Below are 25,304 nucleotides of genomic sequence, written 5' to 3' on the forward strand. Positions count from 1 at the left end.
AGTCTTGGGGTGGATGTTGCCTTGGTACAATTTCTGTTGGTGATCCTTTTGGATCTGCCATCAATTTTGATCCTTTCTACTTCTCTCCTGGGACGTGGCTGCAGCCCTTGGCAGCAAGCAGATTCAGTTTTGCTTACTGTACTGAGAAATGTTGAACTGTTTCTGCTGACTGCTGTAAGCAGTAGAGTTTGGAGAAAAACTAAGCTTGGCTATGGTACCTGCCAGAAAATATTCATCAAATCAAAGTGCAGACACTGATTAAAGCTCACAGGAGCAAGACAGTGGATGAGAGGTTGTTTAGCAGTTGCTGTGAGCAGGTCAACTCTGCAGAACTAAACAAATCTTTGGGAATATGCTGACTTACCAGTCTGTGATTTTACAGTGTCTTTTAGTTGCTCTCATCACTCTCATTTCAAAGAGATTCATGGATTTGTCCTCACAACCTTCTACATCACAACCTTCTAGTGAAGGTTGTGATGTACGTTGCTATCCCTATTTAGCAGACGCATCAAGAGAGGCATTTTGTGATGGGGAGATTTACCCAAGGTTACAAAATCTACTGATGCCAAGCCCAGAAATAGAACCTGATCTTTTTGCATCCCTTTGAAATGTTTTTCTTATAGCCACCTGCTGTAGCATCAGTTCTCGAGGCTGTAAGGCTTAACATATTTAAGACTTGCACTGACATGTTGCTTGAAAAAAGAGAATTGTGGATAATAACTAAAGTGTCTTTCACATCAAGACATGCATGTCTGAAGCTATATAGTTAATGTAAACTTCAGGTACTCAGATTCTTTGCAAATATAGGTATTTAATAAGTACTCAGGAAAGCATGTTCCGTAATGGACATAATTTCAGAGTTCAAGTGCACAAAGTTCTGGGCCAGACTGTAGGAATACTATGAGAAAAAGCCTTCTTGTTTGCAAGGTGGAAACTGATACATTTATGAGTAGGATGATATGACCTGGTGGTAGATTCAGTGTGCAAGAAGAGCTTTTCTATTTGGAATAGTTCCTGTGTCTGTGCATGTTTCCTTCCATTTCAGTGATTTTCAGAATAATCAAGAGCAGTGCCTACCAATTGGCACCCCAGTTTCTCCATTCTTAAAATAGAAAAGATACTGAGGGCATTGTGAAAGGTAAATATTCACTGCTGTCTCATTTTTCATATACCTTACTAAATTTAGAAAGACAGCTGAAATTTCAGGAGAAAACAAAAAACAAACAAACAAAAAACACTTGTGTAGGGTTATTCTCTAGCAAAGAAGTAGGGAATAGTGCAGTTATTTCTTCATTTAAAATATCTATTTATTTATTTATTAGTGCTTAAATTTATTAATTGGCGTGAAGAAGAGAAATGATTAAATCCTGATTTTTTTATTTTTTTTTTTTGGTAGGGTGGTATGGAAACCCAGCTCAGAAAGACTGGGTTCAGTTTTGTTTCATACATATTTTGACTTACCCCTTAACACTTCTAGGCATCATTTTACCCTGTATTAAATCAGGAAAAAATATATAACTTTTCCTATTTGATATAGTTTGTCTATAAAGTCTTCTGGACAAGCACTATTTCTTACTATAGTTATGGTCAGGAAATAGGAGAAGGGTGGATTTTAAGTCCCAAAGATATTTGCAGCCAATAGATTTACCTTAGCCTATTATATAATTCTTTTGATTATATAATTAAAATGTAAGTCAGCAGGAGGAAAAGTCTGTGGTGGATGAACCAAATTGTAGATAACATTTGTGGATATACAGCACAGTCTGTCCCAGTCTGGTAGGACTGGCTTTATTCCAGTCCCAAGATTGCAGACATGAAATGGACATAATATTTTGAAGAATTAGAAGCAAAAAAAATAAGCCAGCAATAAACGTGGAGTGAATATGGAGCAGCCTGGTTATATTCTGGACTGATTTTAAGATTTCATCTGCTTTTCAATGTATTACACAGTTAAACCACTCCAGAAGCAATCAGAAGCAACAGAGTGAGAACATGCCATATCTGCCTGCAAAATCAAGGCCAGACTGCATTTTGTAACCACAATAATTTATTCTTTTTTTCATCACAAAAAAGTGTTTCTCCATATGGTTTCAGTGCTGATGGGCCCAGTGTCTTCCAGAGATGGTCGGGATGCAAGAAGCTTCCCGAGAGGTTCGGAGCTCAGTTGTTTCCTGCTGAAACACCATTTGCCTCTTGCCTTGCAGTGACTTATGCAGGGATTTGCACTCATCAGTCCTGCTTCGTTTCACATCCATCTCTGGATGGAGGAGGGAGGAATCCCTCTGACAGGTTGATCTTGGATTGCTTCCACAGCCTGAGATGACACCCAGTTTCTGAGGTGATTTATACAGTAGCTTGGTGGCAGCTTGTTTATAATGCAATGTAGGCTAAAATGATTTTCCCTGCATCTTAAAGCGAGCACTCATCCATCAACATACTAGCTCACTTTCCTGGCCCCTACAAGTACATCTGGAAAGTATCTTCGCTGTTAGGTTTCTCTACCCTGTTCACACACATTTGTTAGAATATGATGCCAGATTTTCAGCTGGCGTCTCTGAAGAAGTTCATTGCAGTGACATATGCAAGGTTTCTGAATTCCTGAATTACTTATCACTTGCCAGGGAAATCACTCAAAAATGCTTTGAAAAGTCTTTTAGTGTATCAAGGGCCTCATCTTGGTACTAATTGCTCAGAGTGCTTGTGATGATAGGCATAAAGGTATCTAGACACACAGACATATAGTGAGGAAGGACCTGGATGTCAGAAGTATTAAAATTTGTCCAAAGACCGCTCACTGTTCAAGTAAAACATTTGTGTCCATACGACATCTATATGCATTTTTTTCCAATCTTTTCTTCCTTTCTCTCTTCTTTCAAATAAAGATAATGACGGAATCAATACATGTGCACATCAAGACTGTAAGGATATTTAGAAATCAACCAATTTAGTGTGTAGCTGTTCTGCAAAGATTGCTGCTTAGTGGAGTTCTCATTTACCATTGCTTAAGCATCAGCCTTACAAATTCAGAGCTTTCAAGTAATTCACAAGCATTTTCAAACTGAGTCACTTCCAGGAGGGCATTTTCACGTCAGAGCATCATCCTCGCACTGAATGACTTGTACGTAGATTCTGAAGAAAATGAGCAAAAATGATAGGAAAAAAAATGCAAATTCTTGCTGTGAGCGTGTGCTGTTTCTCTTCTTGTGGTTGACTACCATCTACAAAGTGGGATAGGCTTTCCATTGCCATCACCAAAAGATATACATGGCTTCAAGCATGAGGTGTGATGAGCTCCCATAACCCATATGCTGCCCGCTGAGGATGATGGCTCAACTCTGTTGATTCCATGGGACCAAAACGCCACCCTAGACATGGCACTGAGCACCCTGAAGCTCCACTTTTTAACTTACCTGCTCTTTTGGTTAAAAATGTAGTGGTAAAAAGCAGAGATGGTACTTGGACAGTGTGGAATGAGCAGGAAGAAAAGGTGCAGCAGCATAGTATGAGTGGAGGATGGGAAGAAATAAGAATTAAAGCTACATTTTTCCCAACACTTGTGAAATGTTCATAGAATCACAGAATGGTTTGAGTTGGAATGGAACTTAAAGATCATCTAGCTAAAACCCTGTGGTGAGGCATAATTACACCCTCCATTTGTACAGAGAGGAAACTCACTTTTCTTACCCAAGGATACAGGTTTTAGGTTTCTGTCACTCAGTGTAAGAGCTTTGCCTCTCTCAGAAGAGCTCCCTTGGCACTCTGAGCTCCCCGGCTGGCACACTGCCTCCCTCTGCCTTGCACAGATCCTTTGTGAGCAGGAAAGAAGGTCACTGTTGCTCTTCAGATGGTTTCTAATTTATTTATTTATTTATTTATTTATTTATTTTCTGACAGGCGCTGCTCAGTTTGTTTTGAAAATGGGTAGAAATTTATCTTTTATCTTTCACATTGCTAACAAGAAGATACTTATTCACACTTACAGGAGGTAGTATAACCAATTCTTATTGACTGGATAAATATTGCTAAACAGTGTGGCTGAGTGTCTTTGCCCCCATAAACTTAATTCTAGCAGATTATGGGGGACAACTCATATTTTTCCCACTTAAGTGTTTCTATCATTGTATTAATCCTTTGAATTTACCTTTGTTCTCCAAAGAGGCCAACCTCAAGGACCTGTTCTGAGCTCCCATAGAGTGTTTAGGGTGAACATGGGACTGGAAAAAGACAGAAAAAAAGGAGAAGTATCTCACTATCAACACGTCAAGACAGTCAGAAAAGAAGTCAGGAACTCTGGTTTAGATGTCTAAAGTCTGGGATCAGGACCATGTATGGAATCACATGAAAACCCCCAACTGCTTTGGGAAAACATTCCCAGAATTGCAGTGAAAATTAAATCTCTCCCCTTTTATCCCTTATGGATGTCTGAAAGGACTATTTCAGCTGCAGATGTCATTTTAGGCTCCCTAATTCATCCTGTATCTGGTCCCTCTGCAGACACAGGTGGAAGTAAACTGTGCTCAGTCCAGTCCTGGGATAGAAAGGGCAGCTGTCTCTGGGATGATGCCTACAGTGAGACATGCACAATTATCCCTACCTTCATATCTGTTCTTGTCCATAAATAACTTGCACCTGCTTTGCTTGAAAAATCATTTGTAATTATTCTTCCCCTGGCTGTGAGTGCTATAATTGTTAATCAATCTTCATTTTCATGTGGTGATCTGTATTTGCTTCCTGGATAATATTTTAAATGGATATTGTATTGTTTTGTAATTATTAATAATGATATTGTTATTTGAGCATGATGATCGTGATTAGAGGTAAATGCAATTTCCCAATGGAAAATTATTAAGCTAAAAATACCAGCTTCATCAATTTATATAATTTATGGGGACATCTTTGCAATGAACTCAGAAAGTGATATTTCAAAGTAAAGTAAAGAACTTATATTCCAGGATATTTAGAAGCATAAGCTTTCTTTTACTGTCATAAATACACAAGAATAATTAAGTGAGCTATTTGAAGAATAGGTTACTGGTCATTCTTTGAATCACTGATAAAGAATCATGTTTCTTATTGAATAAAATATGTTTCTTAAGGAAGGGAACTGTAAGTAAAGAACAGGAAATGGGTCTGCACAGCTCTTTCTCCACCTTCTCTACATTTGTTCACCATACCCTAGACCATCTCTGCAGTACTTTGCATCATGCAGTGACATCTGGTGTCTGGACTACATACTGCAAATAAACATATAATTAAAGTCTTTGCCTTGGACATCAAACAAGGACCAGAATAATATTCCAACTTGCACTCAAATGTGCCATGAAAAAGGAAAACTGCTAATGACTCAATGCTTTAAAATAATGTTGGATCCTAATATTTAAGGCTTTGCAGAGAGTCCCTAACCATTGCAGAGGCTGTTTCAGTCTCTGTGATTGAAGCAACTCTAACTCTCAGAGATACCAATGCTACTCACTCTTGGGGTCAAAATTCTAGGAGCTCAAACTCAAGTGAGACTTTAAATGGCATTTTGAAAATCCCTTCTATGTTGCAGAAGAAAGTGTCTGAAAAATGAAGGAGAGATGGAGGACGTGTTTCTCAATAAAATTTAAATATTTAGAAACTAGCAAAGATATCTGGCTGTTTTTAATATTATAGAGTAATTCTACTGCAGTATAAAACAAAGGGGATGACCCATTTGGGACTTATTACAGAAACAGCTATACAAGCATACTATGCTGTCAAAGGAATTTTGTATTGAAATGATAAAGCTTAACAGATAGCCAAAGTAAATCAGCAGTTGAACATGGTACACAGAATAAATAATATATCACTGAGCTGTGGCAGGTAAATGGATAGGAAGACATGCAAATTAATGTTGTTAAAGATGTCTTCAGTTATAGGAAAGAAGTAGAGTTTACATGAAGAAAACTGGCAATCATATGTGGAAAGTTCTTTGGTATACCTATTTTATAAGGTCTTTCAGAGCTCTCAGGCTCTGAATTGCCATCCAGATCCATTCCAGAGATCTACATGGTATCTGTTTTAGTATTATCTCTCTTCCATCCTTTTGTTTCCATGTGTGTGTTTAATATATAAAAAAAATAAATTTGACTGAGAGCAAATTTAATTTTTCCCTCTGTCACTACCAGAATAAAGAGTTTTCATTAAATGTGTCAATTAGTCAATTCTTTGCTTCATCAACATGCACTTGTCACCAGAGGCATTCACTAAGCTAGACCAAAACACAATGAGGACACTAACTGTCTAGAGAGTCTTTCAGCCTTGCAGCTGTTTGGGGTTTTTCTATTCCCTGGCAGGAAGCTTAGACAACATATTAGAGAAATTGGTTAATTAAAACATAATTCCCAGATACATGGTGATAGATACTCAGGCTTGCTGTGTTACTTCTGCTTGTTGGGTTAATAAATCACTGAAAAGATGTAATTGTTTTCCTCAGCATGTGCAGAGGTGAAATTATTTTTATACTAGATTTATTGAGAAATATTTCAGCAGAAATGCAGCATTTCTTAAAATCCCAGTAAATTCTGTTTCCAGGCACTGAACCTGCCTAAAACAAATTCTGGATTCCATTCGGTCTTGTGACTGAAAGTAATTGTTGGCCAGGGTCTTGTTTTAATTTATTGATCAACTGCATTCTTTGTTTAACAAATGACAACATGCAACTACTGACACTTGCATTTGCTTTTTGTCAGGAGAGGGTGGTCTGGCTTTACTGGGCCCATGTGAAACTCATGAATTCAACAAGTCCAAGTGCAAGGTGCTGCACCTGGTCTGGGGCAATCCCAGACGGCAGTACAGACTGGGAGAAGAACTCATTGAGAACAGCCCTGCAGAGAAGGACTTGGGGGTTCTGGTGGACAAAAAGCTCGACACGAGCCCGCAGTGTGTACTTGCAGCCCAGAAGGCCAACTGCGTCCTGGGCTGCATCACCAGAGGGGTGGGCAGCAGGGGAGGGAGGTGATTGTTCCCCTCTGTTCTGCCCTTGTGAGGCCTCACCTGGAGCTCTGTGTCCACGTCTGGAACCAAATGCTCTTTAAAGTCCCTTCCAATGCAGGCTATTCTATGATTTACCTGGTTACTGTACATTAAGCCTGGGCAGAAGTCTTCCTTAAGAATCTACAGAATGTATAAGTAGTTATTTATTTGGCATTTTAGACAACTAAATACCTGTCATGCACAATTTATCATCTCTGAAACCTCCTATAAAAAATAGGTAAATATCATAAATGCCAACTGTTTTACAGATGAACTAAGGTTTGGAAGGTAAAGCAAGGACCGTAAAGCTGTCTACCAGCTAAGCAGGAGAGAACAAGCACTTGCTTTTTCTTGCTAAAAAGTAAATTCTCAAAAAAATAAAATGAAAATCTTTCACAGTATCGAGAATTATTAGCAAATGGATTGACTTCAGGAAATACTGCCACTTAAAGAATGTACCAGGAACAAAAAGAAAATTCATGTCATCTCTGTGGTTCTTAAAATAACTTCTTAAAAACTTTAAGCCAAAAATATTATTTTCATTTAGGAATTGATTATTTTCTTTTAGAAAAAATAAAAATGGTTAAAAATAGTCTGAACACAAAATAACTTGTCCCAATTTTGATCAAAAAGTACATTCTGTTCAATCTAGCATAAGAACATATCATTTCATTTTGATTTCATTAACAAACAAAACATTTTGGAGCAGAACAAAATGTTTCTTATCCCTAAACACCAGTTGGCCCCTGAAATAAGAATTGATTATTTTTCTGTTTTCAACAACTTTTGTTCTATCCTAAGGATTGCTGAACATCAGGTTTAATGTTTGCCACTCACAGCTGAAAAAAGAGACAAGTGTTTTTTTTGTTGTTGTTTGTTTATTTATTTGTTTATTTGATTCTATTTGTTTCTATTGATATATTCTTCCTATGAGGAGTGGCTGAGGGAGCTGGGGTTGTTCATTCTGGAGAAGAGGAGGCTCAGGGGAGACCTTATTGCTCTCTACAGCTACCTGAAAGGAAGGTATGGGGAGCTGGGGGGTCGGCCTCTTCTCACAGGTAACTAGCAATAGGACTAGAGGGAATGGCCTCAAGTTGTGCCAGGGGAGGTTTAGATTGGAAATGAGGAGACATTTCTTCTCAGAAAGAGCAGTCAGGCATTGGGACGGATTGCCCAGGGAGGTGGTGGAGTCCCCGTCCCTGGGGGTGTTCAAGGAAAGGTTGGACGTGGTACTTAGGGACATGGTTCAGTGGGTGACATTGGTGGTAGGGTGATGGTTGGAGCAGATGATCTTGGAGGTCTTTTCCAACCTTAATGATTCTGTGAATCTTCCTGCATCTGAATGAAGTTTTTCTTACCTTTCCCATTCTGAAATTCAGATATGTGCAAATTGTGTCCAACCCTGTCCTGTCCAGGTAAGAGTCTATAGAGTGGAGTAATTTCCTCTTTGCTTGCTGATTTGATAACTGCAAGCCAGGCATTTTTGATATAATGCCCTCACTAACTCTACTCCTGCCTTGGTACATAGCAAAGTTTGTAATTTATATTTAAAGGTGGTTAGCTCAAGGTCAATACCTATGAAAGAGCAACTGGACAGCTATTTGTCCTGGCACTGACCAACTGTGCAGATGGGCCTAGATACCTGACATTTTTTTTTTTTTATAGATGTTACATAAATTATCTGTCTAGTCTGCTTTATTTTTTTTTTCTTTTTGCTGGTTCACAGAGCAGTAAGGATTCATATTATTTGCATGGCCAGATGCCTTAATAATAGTGAGTTCACCTGCCTTGACTTTGTGCTTTTGTTCTTTTCTGTGTGAACATCGGGTCAATTCTTGGGTATTGACCGAAGGAAAATATTGTTCCATCAGATTTTCACCTTTTCTTATCTCACCTCCTTGGTTCACTGGAAAGTGACTGCAAGGTGATATCTTTTCTGTAGAAGAAGGTTAATAGAAAAGAATTGTGTTTCCAACATATATTTCTTGCCTATGGCAAAAAATTCACAGATTATTTAGACTCCATGTGATGAACTACATCTTTGTTTTAACTGTGCCTCGCACTATGTTATGGTGATGTTTCCTCCTGCTTGTACTAGAAAAAAAGGAAACACCTGATCATCACTCTCTGTTTCCATGCCATTTCTGATTTTACGGGCCTCTGCTTTGTGACCTCTGTGCATATAAGTAAGTATGGGTGGTCTATGCCTTGTAAACTGAAGAATCCTAGTACACTTCATGTCAAGAACTCTTCCTTTCTAAATTCCCTGGTTTACATTTCTATCTATTAGACTGTATGCAAATCAACTGATTAGGAAAATAATATAAAAAAGGAGGTACTTGCATACTGAGTCTGCATTTTTGCACACACAACTGGCAATATAATAGACAGTTCATCCCATTGGTGTTCATCGTGCACTGCAAAGCATCCTTTTAACTATTATCATAAATAATCAAAACCCACAAAAACTGCAGCTTGCTAAAGGAATAGCACAAGAGACACAGAAAGTTTATTAATTACTGAACCATATTACTGATATTGTTCTTGATGGTAGCTTTTTTGTATGGGAATTACCAGATGCGTGCAGCTGTGGCAGGGAGCTCTGCTGGTTCTCTGCCAGCCTTATTAATCTGCAATGATTTTGGAGACATGAGTTTTTTTAACGTGTTTATTTTCACATTTTTTCCCCATTCTCCAACATGATAGATGTAGAACTAATCCCATAGACTGATGGATGCTGGAGCAATGGAGTGAGAGTTGTTCATTCTGACAGACTTATTCTCAGCCACTATTTTCTGACTCATACTTCAAACCCATCAATTACAGACTGCTCTGCACAGAGGCAGTGCCATGAGTCCACACGCTCAAGACATGCATAAGAAGTTGCAAGATGAGAAAAATGGTCCACAGGTGGACAGTGGCTTTGTGTGGTCAGCAGTAATAACAACATTTCTGCAGCCAAGCAGAATAGAGCTCATTCACAAAGGAAAAAAACTCTATAAAAGATTAATGATGATTCTATGGGTTTACCAGTGGACAGGAGATCTTGGGTATTTGTCCAGTCCGATAATACAGAAGACAGTTCTGGTTGTCATTTACTCCTTTCTTAGATTTTTGGGATGACTTTAAATCACTTTTGTTGTCCTCGTAGGCTCTTCATGTTTTTCAGGAGCATTAATCAAAACAGTTTCAGTGCCACTCTGGTTTTATATAACCCTTGCCTGCAGTTTCCACTGGGAAATGGGATAAGGCAATGCTTATTATAGGCTGTGTGGTTGAAGAATAACCAACGTGGAACTTTCATGTTGAATATCTGAGGGACAGACTTTTGAATTAGACCTTGCTATACAGAGTTTCAGAAATGCAGAAGTATTTCCAAAAAGGGGGAATTTCAGCCAGTAATTTGATTAGGTTTAGGCATCATTTTCCAAAACAATGACAAGTTTTATTTCCATGTTGTGGAAACAAGTCTTTATAGTGTTTCATTTTGAAGCAGCATTTTTTTTTTCATGTACAAATTAAATGAAAGAGAGAGAATAGTTCGAATGCAAAAGAGAAAAAACAAAAGAGAAAAATATTGAATGACCTGAAAAAGAAAGTTTATCTGTGTATGAATCAAAAATTAAAGAAAAACAAATCAGGTAGTAAAGCTGTCCAGTATCATTTATTCTTCATGTCTGTCCTTTCCTGTTTCAGCTCTCTTGCTACCCTGTCTCCATTAGCCTATGTTCTTGGCCAAGAAGCCAATACCATGACACTGTTCACATTGCAGCATGGTAATGTAAAGACCCAGGTTAGGATAAAGAAGACAGCCTGTTACTTAGTAGGAACCTGTGCATGATTTTGGGATACAAACTTTTGGCTCCAGCTCAGCACCAACTTTTCTCCCCACTGTAAGTGAATGAACCATTAAAGCATTTGATTTCCAATATCAACATATGATCTGACATTTGGTATCCCCCTCACTGGGACTTCAGGAAGCTGAGAGGCATTTTCCATTATTTTTTGTTCTCAAAAAGATGTGCTAAAATCCTAATCAGGATATTGCAAAATCCTGGGAAATAGACCATGAAATGGCTGGTTTTAGGTATGGAAGCCTGGAGGACTTAATCCTAAAGCTTAGTCCTAAAGACAAGATGCATATAGCATTTTGGAAGATCCCCGAGATAACATCAGCAGGAAAGCACTTAAAATGTGAATACTGTTCTGTTTTCTCCTTGTCATTGTGGCTTTGCTAAAACCAACAGCAAGGGGAGTGGATCTCCACCAGCAAGGGGTGTAGACCTCCATCTGTACTCTATAATAAGGGAGCATTGTACATTGGACAAACAATATGATTTATATACAAAAGGAGAGAGATACCACAGATCCTTGTGCTCTCAGGGACTTTAATTTATTACCTAATTAAACACTTGCTGCCATCCTGTCATTTTTAATTCCAGATTTAATATTCTAGACAACAGAACACTTAAGGAGGCTACCTTCTACAAGTGGGGCCTAAATGAAGAAAGATGTTAATATGTATTTCCTAATCAAAGTCAATAGTCTATCAGGAGCAATTATTCTTAAGCAGGTCTGTTCTTCTGGCACCATGCAACATGTGTGAATCTGCCAAGGTCTGTTGACAGCTTGTTCCCTTGCTATAGAGGCAAAAGGCAAGGGCAGCTACTCAAAACTGAGCAAAACCCTTGGGAAGACATCCAGACGTCAGGGCAAAAAACATCTTATTTTTTTTAATCCTAGAACTAGATTTGTTTCATTCAACAAAGCTTGTTGGGAATGAATGCCAAGAGGTCCTGAGGCATGAGAGAAGTTAGGACATAATGTGTTAGGCTACCAAGTGACCTCACTGTCTTGGATGTATTTATAATTGTGTCATTCCTTTCAGATGGGGACATGGGACCCCATGGCTGGTAAAATGGGGCCAAGTGTTGAGCTTTTCAGAGTCCCAGTTCTTCTGTGGGTCTGCCCCTAGAGGTCTTAAAGATGTAAAATAGGTTGAAGTCATCTCTTGAGTACCCTTATTTTGCTCATCTCCAGACTGCAGAAATCCAACTCCCCAGCCTCAGCTTACATGTCTTGTGCAGCACCCAAACATCATAGAGGGCCTGATGTGAGCCTGGTGTTCCAGTTTTTTACCTATCTTATAGGTAGGTCCAGGTTGTACCTGTTGTTTAGACTTAGTATCCAGGCTAGCAGGATATTAAAGGACCATATTGAAAGTCTTAGAGTAAATGGCATCCCCCTTCTCCTCTCATCCACACATCCAGTTATTTTACCAGCTTGAGAAGTAGGCACATATGAAACACATGGGGTTCAACAAGTCCAAGTGCAAGGTGCTGCACCTGGTCTGGGGCAATACCAGACAGGACTGCAGACTGGGAGAAAAGCTCATTGAGAGAAATCCTGCAGAGAAGGATTTAGGAGTTCTAGTGGATGAAAAGCTCGACATGAGCCAGAAGTGCGTGCTTGCATTCCAGAAGGCCAACTGCGTCCTGGGCTGCATCACCAGAGGGGTGGGCAGCAGGGGAGGGAGGTGATTGTCTCCCTCTGCTCTGCCCTTGTGAGGCCCCACCTGGAGTGCTGCATCCAGGTCCAGGACCCCCAGCACAAGAAGGATGTGGGGATGTTGGAGTGGGCCCAGAGGAGGGCCACAAAGTTGATCAAAGGCCTGGAGCACCTCTCCTATGAAGGAAGGCTCAGATGGCTGGAAATGAGCCTAAAGAAGGGAAGGCTCTGGGGTGACCTTGTTGCAGCCTTTCAATACTTGAAGGGGGCTTATAAAAAAGACAGAGAACAACTTTTTGCTCAGTCAGATAATGACAGGACAAGGGAGAATGTTTTCAAACTAAAAGAGGGAAGATTTAGATCTAAGGTTAGGAGGAAATTCTTTGCTCAGAGGGTGGTGAGGCATTGGAACAGGTTGCCCAGGGAAGTTGCGGATGCTCCATCCCTGGAGTTGCTCAAGGCCAGGTTAGAGGAGGCCCTGGGCAACCTGATCTAGTGGGTGGCATCCCTGGGTGTGGTAGAGGGGTTGGAACTAAATGATTTTTAAGGTCCTTCCCACTCAGGATATTCTGTGATTCTATGATTCTAAAATTCTATGATTTTGTGAACAGAATCCTGACTTTATCTGTAATAGAGACATGCCTTCCCAATACAGTCTTTGTTCTACCATTTGTCTGTCCTCTCTCTTTTAGCGCAAGCTCCTCCTTTTACAATGAGAAGCTTATGAAACAAGACTTGACTTGTATACCTTGGGGACAACAAGGTGCTATTGAATTAAAAATAGATTTTCACAGGAAATTAGTTTTACCTTTTCTCCTTCTCTGGGTCAATTAAAAAAAAAAAAATCTTTCCCATGAGCCCTGAGGACCTCATCCAGCAGGCTATGGAGAGAATCTGACTGCAAGGATTTGCAGAGGAATTAACAGGAGAAATGTAGAGGAGAAGATAAAAAATGGGACTGGAGCTGTAATAACCATAGAAAAATCTCTGTGTGACTTTGCAGGAACCTCTCCCTTTGGATCAAGTCATCATTCATTGCAGGTCCAGCAGCTCAGTATAGATGCATGGATGAAAGAAACATTTGCTTTAGCCACTACTTGCAAACATTTTTCACAAGATAACTGTGAAGTCCAGGTGTTTTCTCACTTCTGCATGATTGTTGCTCACTTGATGCAATGGACAGACACAGTGGTCCATCCCTACAATGTATAGATGGATGCAAGATTTTGTGCTAGTTCTGTGTTGAGAATCCACTTGGCATCTTGCTGAAATTCTAGGTTGACTCTAAAGCTGGTTTTGCCCAGCTGGTTAGTTTTGTGTTTCTGACTGCTGTGATTATATTGCATCTGCTTACCAGGTAAGAATATTAAAGCAAACCCATCTGTATTTGAATGGTGCTGCGTTATGCCATCTACACAGACACAAAGACTTGTGTGAAGAGCATTTTTATTCCCTAAATTTAGGTGTCTGCAATGTGTACATCTACCTCTGACTGAGTTGCCCATGCTCCACTTATGATTAATTAAGAACCAGTTAAAATACTGAGTTAGGCTCAATGCAGCTTACCAAAAAACGTGTTGTATTAGCATGGGCTGTGATCTCACCCACAGTTTAGTCTGTTGATTTTCTATCTGACTTCCTCGGATGTAGATGCAGACATTGCAGACCGCTCCATTTAATTAGCTCAGTCATACCTTTCATAACAAATACTCTTGGGGGTTGCTTTAGAAGGCTACTTTAGAAGGCAAGGAAGATATGAATTGACCCTGCACATCCAAATTCATTTTCTTGATGCCTGACTAAACCCTCATGGGAAGTCTTTTCTTCCCTTTATTGCCAAGTTGTGCTGGAAGGCCAAGAAGCTCTGTGCCTGCTGTGAAATCCCTGGAGGAAGCAGAAATCCTTTTAGTGCTCCGAGAAAAACTACCTTTCTTCAATTTTGCCAGCCCTTTATGGGCTAGCTGCCTTTTTTTTTTTTCCTTCATCTTCCAGATGCAGCAGCTGGTAAAGGAATGCCTAAATTGCCACTAGCCTTTGAGGTTACTTGTTGTCTGCAGTACAGAGATAGGAAATGTGCAGACACCAGATTGACTCACTTATAAATTATCGGTATTGAGAACTACACATTTTCTCTTGATATTTTTACCTAAATGGTGTTCCAAGGTTGGACACAACAGGTAATAAATATATCGCTCTGTTCCTCTTGCCACTGAAATGATGCTCCACAGACTTACAAGGAACAAGATATTATGGATCTTAGAAAACTGGCAGAGTGCATGAGAGAACTGTGAAAATGGGTGTATTATGACTTGAGGTGTTCAGAAAGGAAAAGTGCCTAGAGAAAGTCTCCAACAAAGGAAGAGACTAAAATAAAACCACAGTGCAAAGATGACACAACACAAAATCTTTGATGTCCTCTAGAATACAACTGCGTAACAGCGAGGAGATTAGAGTTATTATTTTAATTCACTTTTGTACAAATTGTCCAGGGGAAATTCTTTTGTGCTAACAGATTATTTTTGTTCAGGGCTGTTACAGTAATTCACATAAGTTTTGAGTATTAAAACATGATACTGTGAATAAGATAATCAGAATTATTAATGGAATCTAGAGACAGTAATGTCAGAACAGAGAGGAAAACCCCAGGGCACCATGATGTGATACTGGATAAGGAAAACAAATGTATGGATGTTTGCAGAAAATATAGGAAAGGATTTTGAAGCAGTTGGCTTAAACCTGAGCATATGCAGTAATCATATTTAAAATGAAATGTCCCAAGCTGATCACTTTTCTAGGGAAATAACGTTTCCTTGGACCACCTGAGATGTTTTCACACATCAAAGTCCCACCCCAACCCCACCAAATAAATAAATAAAAAAAAAATTAAAAAAAGTTAGGATTTCATTCCCAGCCTGTTGCTCCCCCAAAGCCTGAATTTTTTGGCCTTCAAGACATGCTGCAAAACTTTAGTTCCATCCAGACTTTGGGGATGAGCTTTTATAGACGTAAGAACTGGACTCAGACACACTGCATGTATTTGCAGTAGGTGCAGAGATGTTGTGAGCACACCACCACCTCCAGGAACTTGGCAAGTCTTACTCACAGGGGTAATTAGCTGCTAGCCAGGTTTATTAGCTCAGGTGCAGTGGTGTGCTGACACAGCTTTGCTTCTTGCAGTTAATTGCCTCAAAAATTTTCTCAGTGTCCTCTGTATTACACTTTGGGTCTTCATTTAAAACTGTTGCATGGCAAACATTTTCTGTCCACTTTTTTTTTTTTTTCTTTTCTTCTCCTTCATAGGAGACAATGCTAGTTTTGTGCTATGCTCTTTCTCTTATATTAGTGAGAATCTTTGAATGTTTTAGAGGAAAATATAAGATGCAAGAATCAGAGATACAGATTTCCTCCTAGTCCCTATGCCAAGGGACTGGCCTGACAGAAGACAGAAGACAGGATCAAAGGAAGCAAGAGCATCCTCAGAGCCTAGAAGAATGAAAGGTTGAAAGAAACTTAAGAAGATGCTACAGAGAGAAGTGGTTGGGATTCAGCTGCTCAGCAATTCATCTTTAGTTGGACATCATTTCCTGAAGGCCCATGGGAGGCCAAAGCTGGTCTCTGCCTCTCTGGGTCATGTTTTTTCCCCAGCTGGGGAAGAGCAGTAAGTTGAAACTTGTGTCTTCTGTGTTGGCCTCAGATCCAGTTCCTAAGTTGGTTTAAGAAAAGGGGACCCTGAAGAAGGCTCTGACTGTCAGTCCAATCGATAGAAATGGATGTTACAGAATCACAAATCCCAAACTAGCTGGTGTTGGAAGGGACCTCTGGGTCCATCTGGTCCAGCCCCTGCTCAAGCAGGGCCACCTCCAGCAGGGTGCCCAGTACCATGTCCTGGTGTCTTTTTGAAGATCTCCAAAGAGGGAGACTCCACAACCTCTCGGTGCAACCTGTGCCAGTGCTGTCCCCTGCACAGTAAAGAAGGACATTGTAAAGACGTTGTCATAGCTAAAACTGGAAATAGATGGAGGTTAAAAAATCCTTTCTCTAAGATATGGTTGGAAAATCCTTTCATGTGCACTTGCAAGATGATGCCTTGTATAAGCAGAAGAATAATCAAAGGTTGTACAGCTAGACTGGGTTTGGATCTGAATTTCTCAGTTTTAACAAAATCTCAGTGAGATCTCCTTTCACATGATGAGTCTTTGTGGACCAACCTTGAGCAGCGTTAGAGGAAGGGCCTGGCTCAGGAAAAAATCTTCATCAATCTGTTGTGGCAAGAAAGCAGATTTTGTGGCAAACACACACCATGGCAAAGTCACACTCTATGAATCTATCCAGGACAGCGGTCACAGCACCGAGCTTGCCAGAATTTAAGAAGCATTTGGACAACACTCTCAGACACAGGGTCTGATTTTTGGGAGGTCCTGTGTGGACCCAGGAATTGGACTGGATGATTCTTGTGGGTCCCTTCCAACTCAGGATATTCTATAATTCTATGCTTTGTGGATTTCCATGAAATGCTAACTTTACTTAACAGCCACAGTTGGGAAAGCACCGGCTTGCTTCCCAGCAGTACGGATGGGGTGAAATCAGTCATTTGAACCTAGTCTGGCAGGTGGAGAAGGCAGCTTTTCAGCCCCAAGCCCGATTCCTCTGCAATGACTGACATGACAGCTCTGTGACTATGAAGAAAATGGCCAAAACCCTTTTTGCCATGAAAATGTGGCTCATTACGCTCTACAAACTTCAATTTTGTGCCTTGTTCTCAGAGACATGATGTATCAGGGTGCATCTCTGCTGTGAAGAGCAAACTGTGCCATCACTTCCTGGGTAACAATAAGGAGAAAATGAACAGAGGCTGAGATATGAAGTGCCATTACAAGAAATTATTATTAGCCTGTACTTGCTAGTGCAGTTACAGAGGTCCAATCTGCACAAAAAAAAAAAACCAAAAAACCAAAACAAAACAAAAAACAAAACAAAACAAAACAAAACACTCAGAAACACACTTAGTGGCTCAAATTTCAGAGGCAGGTTGGCAACACATGTTGCCCATGTAATTGTCAGTGGAGTCCCCATGGACCTCTGGGCTTAGACTTCCTTTGCAATAACTTGGCTGATGTGGAGGCAGAGAGTTGGCTTTGATTTCTGTGACTCTGGTTCTGTTCTTAACTTTGTAAAATAAACAATTTGTGTGCAAGGCTGGAAAGAAGATCCTTGTTTCAATCAGAAACTTTTTGGGACAACGTATTTCTCAGTGCATACTTGTACAACACCTAGCACAACAGGCATTGATGTCAGATGGCATTTTGCTTTAATACAGTAGTTAATGAAATGGTAGCGATATTTCTTTTGTGCTAAACTGTGTGAGCAGGTTTCCGTGGCAACAGACCGTGCTCATGCTTCTTGCCTGTAGCAAGTGTGAAGTTATTTGAATCATTTTGATTATTTTAAAGAAAGAGGACTAGTGTAACTTGAATTAACTCAGATTTACTGCAGGACAAAAGTACTTGCAGAGGCAGGTATCTCTCAGGTCTGTTGATGCACAGAAACTTTTTGTTCTGCAATAGCTCACCAGTGTGGTTAAACCCTCCATGCTACCACAGGATATTTTATAACAGAAATATACATATATTAAGTACATTTACTTTTTCCCTCTCTAGCCATTTTCTGTCAACAAAACCCTTGTCCATTTTACCACAGGACAGCACTCTGCATCAGATCTTCATCTTCAGTCCTCAAAGGGAAAAAGAACATGTACTTTTTTGACTTCTTCAGCAGCTGTAATGAATGAGCAGATATTCCCTTGGCTGGGTAAAAGGCAAAATAAACACCAGGAGGAACTCTCTGCTGCTTCATCATCCCTTTACTTTCCCAGGAACCAAGGTCTCCCCTAGAAATAGGATCCTGCTGGCCTCAGTTTTCTGGAGAGGAACGTCACTGGAGTTCTAGGCTTAAATAGGCTGGTATATGAAGACTCAGACAATGAAATAGCTTTCTTTACTTTGAGCGTGTGGAGGGAGAAGGAAAATAAAATAATTTGATAGTTATAGGTGAAAAATGAGTAGAATATGAAACTTGTCATTTCAACATACAATAAAATGTCCTTGTCCAGTTCTGTTGATCTGCTGTAAGAACAAAGAAGGATGAGGGACATGGGACTGTATGCATTGTGACTATTTTTGCTTGCTGTATGTCCCTTTTGACAAAAGAGAACTTCCTTGAGAACAGGTGCTGAGGCAATTCCAGAAAAGAAAGTTTGTGCTGGGGAAAGGTATTCTGTATCCAACACTTTTTATAATTTACTTACTGTGACAATGAGGACATTCATAGTCAGATGGAGGCAAAGAAGCAAATGGCTTCTGGAGAAAAAGGAAAAGTATTAATTACAAAGCAGATCTTTTAGGTATTTTCTTTCTAATGCGTGAGAAAGTGCCTCAACAGATTGCGAGAGAGACAATATCAATAATCACTTGACTTCACTTTCAGAGTGCAATTCTGAATACATCATCATGAATTCATCTTTAAAAGGCTTCACTATGAATTTTTGAAATGAAAAAGCTGCTAATATGTCCTTCCACTAATTTTGTTCTTGTATTCACCCACCATCATAACCTAGAAGTGCTGCTTGGCCTGTAGGAACCTGATTTGTTGTGCAAATCTGTACTGCAGGGTTGTGAAATATTTAACTAATTGGGATCTCGACACAGTTTGTGACTGGAAACTTGCCTGTGTTTGAATATTGGACCTGGGTAATCTATTATTATAATCCAGGATTTAAAATCAAAACATGTATCTAATATCTTGGCAACATGGTGGAAGAATGTTCTTGGCCTCTCCAAAATATAAGGACATCTTCAGCTAAGTACTAAATTTAAAGCCAGACGTGGTAGAGATCAGAATAGGACTTATGAGAATACCACTTGATTTGTAATCTGTGAACCATGGAGATCTTACACCACCCGTATGGCAATATTTTAGTTCAGATCACTCCTGGAGACGAGGCATTGGATCAGGATTGTGGATCTGAGGCAAACTAATAGACCCATTTTTTACCTGCCCTATGTCTGGAAACCTGGCAGTTCTCTGTTTAGGTCTCAGAGAGGTCCACATGACAGCGTCCCTGAAGAAAAGAGAATACTAAGTTATTCAAAATCTCCTGTATTCTTTGTTTTTCAGGTCTGAGAACGCTTTTGTAGAAGAGACTTCAAACTGCTTTTTGTGCTAAACACACATATGGAAATCTCATTGCGCCATAGACATTATTTCACAAAAATAAATATTGTTGCTTTTAATATTTAAAAAGATTTTTGAAACAGCCACAGAGGATGAAAAATACAAGCCAGCAAAAACGTTTCATGTCTCAGAGCCCTACAGAGGTGTATTTCAGTTCTCCTGCTTTAATTTCTTTAGCTCTCAAGGAATTCCAAGGTCTGTGAAATGGCATGCTGGGCAGGGAAAACAGGGTTGCTGTCCCCAGGGCTCCTTTGGCTTTTTATTATTCACAAGCACAGGAATTTTTTTCAGTGCAGACAGGTGAACTCCATCATCTACTTCTCTAAGCAGTCGGAGCAGCAAACATGCCATGTCTGCTGTATCCCAAATACCAATATCTGATCCTTAGGGTGGGCCAGAGGACAAGGGATTTCCTTAATCTTGTCTGTGCCACCAGAGAAGAGTTCACTTTGTTGAAGTTAATAGGAATTTTTGCTGTTGACATCCCTCTGTGATGCTGAGGACACAGCCAAGTTGCCATGTAGTAGACAGGAAACTCGTGCTCCTAACACCCAGCCCTCCAGGTGGGTTCCCTGGGTGGCTTCCAGGTGGGGGGCAGTCAAGGTATATGTATGCCATATTATATGGTGATATAATTTGGAGATATAATGGGTGGGGATAAGCTTAGAAAGTTGTGAGGGAAGCATATGGGCCAATTCTCAAGCAGGAGGACAGACCAAATCCAGAATGATACTAAGTGGCATTGGTCACAGTTGCTGGGACCAGAATTGCTAGTAGAAGAGCAGCCATCAGATGTCCTTAATTCATTTAAACACTGCATATAGCAAAGGGAGAGAGAGAACCAATTGCTGATTCTGAATAGATGAACTACAAGAGCTGCTGCTGTTTGAAGAAAAAAAAATCTGCCTATTACTTTGAAGACTAAAAAAATTAGGAGTAACTATATGGCTCAAGTGCATAGATGCAGACGTGTGTGTACATGTGCTTGGTCATTTTGGGATTCTGCAGTTCTAGATTAATATTCTGGGATCTGATTTTTCTCCTGGAGTTATCCTAATGTAACGCTGGAGTCATGCCATGATGAATCAGATCCTTTTTGTGCGCAAGGTGCACAGTCAAAAATAATGCAGACATCTTAGCCAGTGAACTTAGGGCTGCATTGCAATGTCCATTTAAAGCAGAATTCAAATCCCTTTGCTTCATCAGTCTGTTCCCCAATTATTACATTTCATTGTAAAAGCAATTATGTAGACTCTTTTATATACCAATCACCTATCTATTATGGGAATTTCTCAGAGAATTTCATCATATGGGGCCAACAATACCAATACATATTAAAGGCTCAGCTTTGGAGTCTTCCTTCCTTATATGCTGAGTAACGTGGTCTCAGTCCACAGATCATATGCTAAACAATACTCTGCACACTCATGTTAAGCTAGCCTGGGGCTAGGAAATCCTTGGGTTCGGTCATTTCTCAGCTAATTTAAGATGCAAAGTATTTTTTCTTTCCAGTTCTGATCACATTTAGCTGATCTGAGTTTGCTGTGGAATAAAGGATAGGTATTCACTACTCAAAAGGAAATTCTGTTGTTTAAAATGGTGTTTTTAGGGACTGGTGAGTCTGCCTGTGCCACGCACAGTGATGCCATGGTGGGGGGTCCTAGCATTGCTAGGGAATATTGCTTTCTGCTGACGTGGCAGTGGACCTGGGATGTTAGGAGACAGGAACATCCAGGCTGCATCCATCGTGCTGCTGCAACAGCAGTCAAGCACTGCCATGCAGAGTGCATGTTGAAATATTTCTCCATGCCTGCTGCATTGCTATTTATACAGCTGGTGTATCCCCATCTCCCTGCTAACCTTCCATCCTGCTGCCACGAAATGATGCCAGAGAGGGACTCAGCTGGTTATTAAGCATTTACTTCCCAGCTTTGTTTTTCCAGCCTTTGCCTTTACTGCTAAGGGGCCTCTCAGTTCTTGGTGAAATAATGCAATTAAAGCTCCTCAGCCATTTCCTTACTGGCCTCTTGGTGGTAGTCTTAACACAGCATATTCACTAGCTGCTCTAGCTGCCTTTAACTAAAGGCATCAGTCCCACCCTACTCTAGAACTAACGCTTTTTAAGTAGATACTAAATATATACAAATTTTACGGACACAAAGCAAGACGTTTAAAGTGTTTGCCAGAGATACCAAAGCTCTGCATTGCTGATCCATGCTGACCTACTTCAGGGCTTCACCTGTTTTGTGAAGCTCAGTGCTGAGATCTGTCAGATATCCCTGAAGCGCAGATATTTGGGTCCAGCCTGTACAAAGAGACAACAATAGCAAAATGTACAGGAGGCTGTCATTTGTGGGCAACAGATTTTCTAGTGCCAGGCAAAAAAAAAAAAGTTTTGCCTGAATTCTGTCAGGAATATGCTCTAGTGAGTACAGTGAGGGGTTTAACTCAGTGTCCCCTTTCTAATGATGGAAGGCAGGAGACCCAAATGGCGAAGGAACAGCCTCACAGTGCAGAAGGAAATACCATGTAGAGACTGAGATGTTCAAGATGCATGAGATATGTTAGCACCTTCCTGCAAGCATCAATCCCATGTGCCAAAGCAGTGGTAAGCCTTGTGCAGGTACCTAGAAAAGTAAAGGCTCCCAGAAGCATCTAGATCAGGGTGAAAATAAGAGTGGTTAGTCAAAGCCAAAGCATGGAATCTAATCTTGTGTTAAAACCAACTTAGAACAATTGACTGAAGCTCAACTTTTTATTACTGAGAAGCTGTTGACAGATTAACCTCAACTTTTGGGGTATTTAACTGAAATAAGCAGAATTGTTCATTGCAAGTTCAGCTGACTTAATCTTCCCATTGAGGAGCAGCTAAACATATTTTTTCCCCTTTGTTTTTCCCAAACATTTGCTGTTGGTTTGAAAGCCTAATTCCTGCCATGGATCTACTCTCAGTTCTCTTTGGTGGCTGCCTTGGCCACTCAAATTACATACAGCTTCTGCTCTGCAATGAGAGGTTTTCTAAAGCAGAAATAGTTAATAAGGAGATATTACATAACCTTTATAAATATAAAGATATTTCCTAAATGCGTACTATATACTGAAGATATCTATTGTGGCTGCGTTTAGGCTGGCAGGAAAGAGACTGTCATTGTGAAGAAGGGGTCTCGCTAGCAATATCCTTCACAGACTGCTTCTCAAATGACCTGGAGTAGACTTCAGGGCATGGTAAGATACCTGAACAACAGCATTCTCGCTGACAGAAGACCAAATGAACCTAAAACACAATGGTTGAAGAATGGCTCTGTCCATTTCAAATCATCCTGAGCAGGTATGGAGCTGGATGGCTCTCAGTGCAGGGTTACTGGGTCAATGGATATGTTCCCAATGTAGCAGACCTCTTGGCAGACTCGCATTTTTTCCCCCATTCCAGCAAGCTGCTTTTTGCAGGTGACACCAGCTGAGGGTCAACAGCTTTTTTTTACCAACATCATGTATCCTAAACTGTCAGGTTCCCCAAGATGCACTAAAAATACAACTCAGGTTTCCCATTTTGAGGTCTTGGGGAATAATTTCACAGCTTTTCCCATTTACCCTGTGAAGAAGAACAAAAAGAGGTGGAGATAATAAAGAAAGGACGAGATTCAGATTCAAACAGAGATACCCAAATGAGATAGAGACTTCACAGTTACAGAATTAGAAGCAAACTGCATTACGAATATACTACAGGGTTATCTCCATCCTCTTCTCTTGTCCTACTAACACTGTCTGCAATAGTTTAAAGGAAGATAAGTGGCTCTCATATCCTTTCCTTTTGTCTGAGACCACTAAAATAGAAAGCTTCCAACACCTGCTGCAAGCATATTAATAATCAGATGAAAAATTGATGTCTACAAATCCTCAGACCTAACTCTACCCCTTCAGCCACTGTCAATTAATAAGAAAGAGGAATGCCTGCAGGAAGGAAACAGGCCCTCGCTATCTGCCTTAGGAGATACCTTAGTAGAGCATAATTGATGCTAGGGGAATGATTAGGACTTGGGGATTTTGGATCTGCAGTGAAGCATAGTGTTTTTCTCTGGGAGAGTTATGAGGTGTGCAAAGGGGACACAAAGTTCCCTTCTGCCTGTCACGTTGCAGGACAGGCCATGTTAGTGACCCATGGCTCATCCCATATGGGAGCCCAGAGGCCTGGCTCCTGCCCAGTATTTGTCACCAACCATGTCAGGTTGGCCAGTTGTCATCTCACTTCTATGCCTCAATTTCCCTTACTGTAAAGGCCTTGAGTAGGAAATCATTTTCTGTAAATGCCTTGAGTAGGACAGAATAAAACTACACTATTTGTCTGAGGTTTTGCCTCCATTATTTATCATAATTAAAAAAATCTATATTTTTCTCTGGTCTCCTTTTATTCCTTTAATTCCTCACCCCTTCTGAGCTGAGCTTTTAAACCTACAACATTTTGGCTTGGAACCTGTCCACAGAGTGGATGCACTGAAACTCAGGGACTGTCCTCCAAGTCTGTGTTGCCTTTCCCTCCTTGGGCACAGCATAACCCCAAACACTAGCTCCTCTCTCAGGATCCCCTTGCCTTTTGCATCTCCTGTGCATCCTGCATCTTCCCTTGGGGATGAGCACCACAGTGAGGGCAGAATTCAAACCACCAAGTTTAGCACACTCTAGCCCAATAATCTTATCTGCTGCCTCTGTTTCTTTGGCACACCTCTGGCTGCCCAAATATGTGAGTAAGACATGGTAGGAGCCAAGGAATCATTTTTACTCTTCTTTTTTTTTAAAAAAAAAAATTATTTCTCCCTGGGGAAAAGTTCTTATTATCCAGTGATTGTCTCTGCCCGTCTCCTATGTTTATGCAGCATGGAAACAGCTCTGAGCAGAGCTCAAAATCAAAGCCTCCAAACTGCTGCTCAGCATCCCCTTGGCTTTTCCTTTGCAAGGAAACTGGGCAACAACTCTGTATGGCCTCGCTGGGTGTTGAGAAAGGCCTTTTACAGAATTGCATGGTGAGCAATGAGGGAACAGCAGGAAACCCAGTGACTTTGTGATTGTCCAGCTGAGCTGTTGCAGAAATGAAAGGTTGATCATACTTTTTTTTTTTTCTTCCCTTGCTTTCTTCCTTTTCGCTTTCTTCTGCTGGAACCTTGGAGCTCCAGCAAATGGGTATTATTATGTACTCCAGATGATTTACGGTGGCAGAAATGAAGCAAACTGCCCATTAAGGGTTACAATTGCTAGAATAACAGAATCAAAATATTATCTTCCTCAAGTGCCTGTTATTCCTCACTTTGTGGCAGCAGCAATATGAATAAATCCCTGCAGACTACCATATCAGGCAGACTTCCTTCTCCATGGGCTGCAGAGGCTGTGCCTTAGGGGCAGCTGGCAGACAGGTTCTGGGCTGCCTTGTGATGCTGCTGGCAGTTGCCACATTGAATATGGTCAAGGTTAATGGCAATGGAGAGTTTATTTGATCAATGGATGGCTACTATGCTGTCTGCATGTGGGCTGAGCTGTCCACATTCAGTTCTTGGCTCTCTTACAAAATCCTCATGTGA

Source organism: Cygnus atratus, chromosome 2 (genome assembly GCF_013377495.2).
Source record: "Cygnus atratus isolate AKBS03 ecotype Queensland, Australia chromosome 2, CAtr_DNAZoo_HiC_assembly, whole genome shotgun sequence".
Taxonomy (NCBI): domain Eukaryota; kingdom Metazoa; phylum Chordata; class Aves; order Anseriformes; family Anatidae; genus Cygnus; species Cygnus atratus.